The following is a 6,465-nucleotide window of genomic DNA, read 5'->3' on the forward strand; positions in this document are numbered from 1 at the left end:
GATTCGCTCTGAAGCAAACAACTGCTAAGAAAATTTGGTTTTCTCACTCTTTTAATATATAGCTATATCTTTCTAGGTCAGGCTAGAAAGTTACTAACTTTGTGTGTAATTCGGTTTAGGCGGAGTATGTCACTTTCTTAGGAGGTCACTTTCGAGTTAGGTCACGTTCTGAGGACGTCACATTCTAAGAACGTCACATTCTGAGTTCGTCACTTTCTGAGGTCGTCACATTCTGAGTACGTCACTTTCTGAGAACACCACTTTCTGAGGACGTCACTTTCTGAGTACGTCACTTTTTTTTTTCATAGTAAGATTTAAGCGCATACCTGCACGAACAATGGATACCAGCAATCGCAGCATACGGCCCTTTTATGTATTATATACGCAGGATGTTATTTTCAGTGGCCATTGAAGGGAAATACGAATCTATAGACGATAACGGCGCACGTTGCACGTGCATGCTAAAAAAGTGACGAACTCCGAATGTGGCATCCTCAGAAAGTGGCGTTCTCAGGAAGTGACGTACTCAGAATGTGACGACCTCAGAAAGTGACAAACTCAGAATGTGACGTCCTCAAAATAGACCAATAGTGGGACCGGATTTTTGCACTAAAAGTTTTGATAATTCTAAAGATGAAAAAGTGATACTTATCTGACATGGGACATATTTTTAAGCATATTTGTAAAATATGACTAAAAGTTAGAACGAGCGTTAGATATAAATTAGGTATTTATATATTTTTAGTAATGATTTTTTAATTAAAGTGCAATGTTTAAGTTCCATCGTTTATAATATGTATGACGCTTTATAATGTAAAATTATTAGAAATTTTTTTAACGTGCTTCTTAGTCAACTACAAATTAGCTTATTATTTTGTCGATATTGAATTAAAGTTTAATAAATCCACAACAACATATCTAAATTCTTAAGTTAATAGGCAAGCTAAAAATTTAGAAGAATAAGATATATGCTTTAGAATTAATATGCGTTTTTTGTCCTATAATATCTAATATTGAATTAGAGTCTGTAAAAATAAGTCTATTACTATAAAATAATATACGCAGCCATATTATGGAAAATAAGAAATTTCGGTGTGTAGCTTGCATTGTAATAGTAAAATATATTTAAAAAGGCGCGAAATTCATACATACGCCGCGCTGGTCCGTCAGTGTCGCCGGCGCGGCGCCCGAGACCCTATCATAGCCTACCTATACCTCGCCCCTCGCCTTGCCCCACCTGCCGCTCACAGCACTGTCTGTCTTTTCTTATCATTCATTTGTTTGTTTACTGTGGACATATATAAATTAGATGCGGACATTACGTGAAATTAAAGGGGTCCCTTTGTTTCCCATAAAGTTTTAAGTCATAATGTATTATTTGTCATATAAGAACCTTCGGGCTCTCGAATTAAGGTTTATTTTTGAATGGCCTTAGTAGCAGTTTGATAGCGTTGACTCGGCTCGGAGAGTTGGCGAATTGGCGATTCATTCGCCGAGTTAGCGGATCGGATACCAAGTTATCAGTTAGTTTAGTGGCCGAGTTGATTAGGAAAAACATTTGAATTTCGAAATTATAATAAAAATGTACATGATATTAACAACTATTTTTTACCATAGTTTGTCAAAGGACTGTCTCATTTCAAACATAGAGAGAATCATCATACTATCTTTGACTTACACTAGTACTAGCACCGAAAAGAAAAGGATGAATATAGTTTTTTGTTTTTATTTACTGACAAATTGGTTTGACCGACTATACCTATTTCTGGTTCCTATTGTCATGTCCTGTCCTATTCAACGTCAATATCATATTATGTATATTATAAACCAACTGCTCAATATTACACGTATACATATTGAATATACAATAAGGTAAGTGACCTCACCTTATTGTATATTCCGTGTCGGCCGTATATGCCTATATACGGCCCACCTTAAATTAAAATGTTTTTTTTTTTAATAAACAGGATATTAAGTATGAAAAACTCACTCAAATAGGTATCTTATTTATTGAAGTTTCTTCATTATACCAAAATAGTTATAAAAATATTACGATACTCTTGGAAAATATACCTTTTATAAAAGTCCTATTGTGGGCCTTATTGAACACTAGCAGCCTAGCAGGGTATTACTTAATCCCGCAAAAAATAATAATTTTGACAGTAGACAATAACAGATTTTATTGTTTTTAACTTAAGAGTTATACATATACAAATAACAATATTTGGTACTTCACAACAAGAGGATATTTATAATAAGTTAAAAATAATTCTTTTGGGCCTTATTAACTAAAGATATAAAAATTGTCTAGTTTACGCGAAAATAGTAGGTAACTAAAGTCACTAAACATAAAGCTTTATTATTATTATGTTTTAACATCTGGGGGCACGGCAGTGCCCCCGCCAAGACGAGCAAAGCGCAAGGGCACTATCTACCTTTTCTCGAAGCGCTTCGTCGTTTTTTTGGAACCCTCATAACTTGGGGTTAGATTATACTAGATAAACAAAGTTCTCGGACTTATTAAGCATATCAATTGCATAGCTCTTATACTTTAGATTTTATTCATATCTAAAAACTTCGATTTCGTCACTGACTAACTCACTTGATGATTATCAATACCTTTAGGGTACTTCCTGAAGTCCTCTAAGAAGCTGAAATTTGATATGTAAGATAGTTTTAGTACACAAACAACAAATAAATTCAAAAACTTGAATTTTTTAATCCTTAAGGGGATGATGAGGGGGTTTAATCTTGTATGGGGAATCAATAATCGCTGAACCGATTTAGTTGAAATTTGGTATGTAGATAGGTATTGTTATGGGGAAGGATATAGAATAGATTTCAATCTCAAAGTTTACCCTTACGGGCTGAAGGCAGATTTCAACCCCAAAGTTTACCCTTACGGGGTGAAGGGTTTATATGGGGAATCAGTAAGAAGTACATTGTGTAACAGATGCCCCCAGATACTTATTTCAGGATTTTTAATAGTAAATCACCCCCAACCCTTTAAATTAGGGGATGGAAGATTGTCATAAGCAACTTACAAAAAGAAGTGAAATCCCACCAAAAACATTTTGATGTAAAATGTTGCCCAGACGAAACCATAAGGCTCGCACTGTCAAAAAGTTATCAGATCTCTTGCCAAGCTTCTAACTCTACAAGCCCTAACTTCACTAGCTCTACACCTTAGTCAAAGTATGTAGCTCGGCCGTTTCGTTTCTACAATAACTATTGTATGTATAATAAAAAAACCGCCCAAGTGCAAGTCGGACTCGCGTTCCAAGGGTTCTACAATATACTATCTAACTACAAGGACAGATTGTATAATATGTAGTTCTTACTTATCTCTCAAACAAAACGCAAGTACCTACCGTTTTGATACCTACACAAAAATACAATGGAGTGACCTTCAACGCGCCGCTCCCCGTACCGCGCGCACCGGCACAACGCTAGGGTTGCTGACGCTTAGAAATGATAAATAAATACCCACTTAAACAGAGGAGTGAAATAAAAGGAAAGCTAAATCTTAAATTATACCTAATATTCCGATTATGCTTTAGTGTTTGCGAAATAGTCATTTTAAAAGGTCATATGTCCCTGCAGTAACCGCAGTGTTTACGCCGTTTTATAAACCGCGCAATAATCCCAGCAAGAATTAGTTTTAAAACTTCGTGTAATTTAAAACCAGATAGAGATTAATGTTACATAGTAAAGAAAAATAATAGAAACCCCATGAATAAAGGTAATTAATTATAAGTTAACCAGAGCAAAAATGAGTAGGCACTTTCCGGTGTAAACTAACTGTCGTTAAAATAAACATTTACCAAAATAAATTAAAAATTTACTACCTATTTCAAATAGATAGATATCTAAATCTATACATTTGTCACACATATTAAACATTACATGTTTAATTAAAGAAATTCAATAGTAGGTAGGTACCTACTACCCGCGCGATTCGAACTTTAAGATATCGCGCCGTTAGACTTCACTAGATATGAAATAGTAAAGATATGTGACGTTCCACGGCAAAAGGTACCTTATGGCGGCTGGCGCTTACGCTTATTATTATCGCCACTCCAATATTCAGTCGGGGCAATGGTACCTTTTGCCGTGGAACGTCACATATCTTTACTATTTCTTATCTAGTGCATCTCTAATTCATTTCCCGAATCCCGCCGTCCGTGTAACTATCGTAAAAATTGACAGTGCGGCGCGCGGTGACGTGCGTACGTGAGCGCGTGTGGCAACCAACTGGCTTGCTTTTCTACCGTGAACGGGAGCAGATTCGTAGGTATTAATCCGAGCTCGCGCAGAGAGTTCCATAGGCCTGCTCACGCTTAGCTCCACATTTCTAATAGGTTTTCCTGTCATCTATAGGTAAAGAGCTAATATGTGTATTTTTTTCATAATAAAAAGACCCAGTAGTTTCGGAGATAAGGGTAATGTTAATTTTTTGCCTGTTTTCTTAAATAACTTCTAAACTATTTATTTTAAAATTATGAAAAAAATATATTTGAGATTCTAATTCTAAAATGAGCCCCTTCATTTGATATATAACAAAGATATAGTTTTTTTTCTTCTATTTATCATTCATCTCAAAAGTGACCCCTTTATGAAAATGAAATGAAATGAAAAATGAAAATGAAAAAATGTTTATTTGTTAACACAGAGGGTACAGGTGTAAAGGTTGAAGTCTTCTAGTAAGTATAAAATACTTGTGACAGAAGACTCCGCTCTTCCATAATATCTAGGGCTTAGAACTTAATTAACAAATATAGGTAATATACAATATTGTTATTTAAATTTATATTACATATTTACTTTACATGTATGTCTTTGGGTTATAGACAAGTTTCGACTTATTAGTCCAGTAGTTTCGGAGCAAATAGACTGTGACAGACGGACAGCCAGACACACGAGTGATCCTATAAGGGTTCAGTTTTATTCCTTTTGAGGTACGGAACCCTAAAAATAATGATTATAATAAGTTTTTCACCTTATGCCCATGTGGCGGTAGCAAAACAGCCAAGCCACATATTTTGACTAAGGTGTAGAGTTAGTGAAGGGGCTTGTAGAGTTTGAAGCTTGGCTCGACAAGAGATCTGATAACTTTTTAACAGTGCGAGTCTTAGGCTTATGGTTTCGTCTTAGCAACATTTTACATGAAAATGTTTTTGGTGGGATAATTTTTTACAGTATAAATATTTCTTCGTAACAGTTAGTATTATCTTTTAACATGATTTTTACTGTACATCTGGGCCCTATTTCACCAACGTGACAGGTGCGACATTTGTCGACATCACTGTTACTGACGTCACAGGCCTTTATAGGCTACGGTAACCGCTTACCATCAGACGAGCGGTGTGGTTGTTTGCCACCAACCGGTGTTGGGCGTAATTAATTACTCGTGTAATTTAATTACATGTAATTAATTACTCGTGTAATTTAATTACATGTAATTAAAATGTTTGTAATTTAATTACATAAAATTTAATTACATGTAATTAATTTTTCTGTGTAATTTGCAATTGTGATTACATTAATTAGTAATTAAATTACTCAATTACTTTTCATTTACCTTTTTAATAATATGCAAATATGAACAAATTTACTTGTAGTAATTATAAAGAAAAACTTTTATGAATTCCATTATACGCTGGATAACGTTATAACATATTCTTTATCCCTGGAATCATACCTTTACAGGGTACTATGTGACAAACCACGTTGAATATGGCGGTCGGCGCTTACGTCGCGTAGCACCGCATTAGTTTGCACGATGCACATCCCTGGTGCGCCGGGTGCGGGCCAGCCCCAACCCTATCCTGTGTGTGATAGCGGACAGACTTGACTGCCCGTATATGAGACACTGCTGCGAAATGCATGTTTCCAGCAGTGTATATTGTATATTGTAATAGTTAATTAGGTACTAACATTAGGAACGTAAGTCTACTAACAAATCTGTATGAGTCCATAGTTGCTCGAAATAAATATTTTTCATTTCATTTTCATTTCATTAGTTAATAGGGCGCCGGTAATAATGACGTAAGCGCCGACCTAAGGTGCCTTTCGGGTTGGACTGTAGCAAAGGGGGGGCTGGGACTTGGACAATTGTCACAAGAAATACGACAGTTGTCACGAAATTCCGACACAGAACTCATTTACTGTCATGAAACTCATGAATTACCGAAAGTTCTTTGAAATCTTATGTCAATTGTCATCATTATCATCATAAACAAGAAAGATACCTGTTTTTTGCCGATATAATAAAGTTTTTTTTTAATAATACAATGATAGTGACAAACAGGAATAAGGTCCGTCCGATGGTAAGCTATAACCGTAGCCCATGGATGCCTGTGACGTCAGCAACAATGTCACGTTGGTGAAATAGGGCCCTGGTGCTACATTACGACACCGGTGCTATAATAAGCACATTAAAACACTCCCTTTGGCCGTGTTTTA

The sequence above is a fragment of the Cydia splendana genome, unplaced genomic scaffold (genome assembly GCF_910591565.1).
Source record: "Cydia splendana unplaced genomic scaffold, ilCydSple1.2 scaffold_46_ctg1, whole genome shotgun sequence".
Taxonomy (NCBI): Eukaryota; Metazoa; Arthropoda; class Insecta; order Lepidoptera; family Tortricidae; genus Cydia; species Cydia splendana.